Raw genomic sequence first — 584 nt, 5'->3', positions numbered from 1 at the left:
CAACTTTAAATGAGCAAAATATGAGAGAAAAATGATTTCACCACACGAACGCAGCAAACACCACTAAGAAAAAGTGTTAGGAAAAGAATTATTTAGAAGGTAAGAGAAGTGAAAATAATCCAACGGAATCGTGACATAACTAGAAAATTGCCATTATTTATATCATAAATCTATGTCGGTTTCAAACAAAACAATATAAAAGTAATAACGTCTAATAAATAAATGATTTTTAATTTTACTGACAAAAGGCCGTAGTCTCCATTTCAATTCAATTAGGAACATTTTTTATCTTAATTTTAATATGTTCTCATTTTCCTCAGATCGCAAGAGAATAAAAAAGAAAAAAATTATCTGGGTATCAACATTTGCTCAATAAAAGGAAACGAGAACATGATATAGAAAAGACCAAATCAAAAATTACCCAATTTTTTGAGAAACCCGCTGTAGCTCCTACAAATCTTCCAGGCAGTACTGAGGATAATCGTAGTGGTCCGTCAATTGCAATGAGAGTAGATGAAAGCGTAGGTCATCAAGTCGATCCAGATTTTACTTCGTTACCTTCATACTGCAATAAGCAAGCGGAA

The sequence above is a fragment of the Dendroctonus ponderosae genome, unplaced genomic scaffold, assembly GCF_020466585.1.
Source record: "Dendroctonus ponderosae isolate FM_Combo_2020 unplaced genomic scaffold, Dpon_F_20191213v2 Dpon_F_20191213_1, whole genome shotgun sequence".
NCBI lineage: Eukaryota > Metazoa > Arthropoda > Insecta > Coleoptera > Curculionidae > Dendroctonus > Dendroctonus ponderosae.
The sequence above is the reverse complement of the archived record's forward strand: the minus strand, read 5'-3'. Positions refer to the sequence as shown.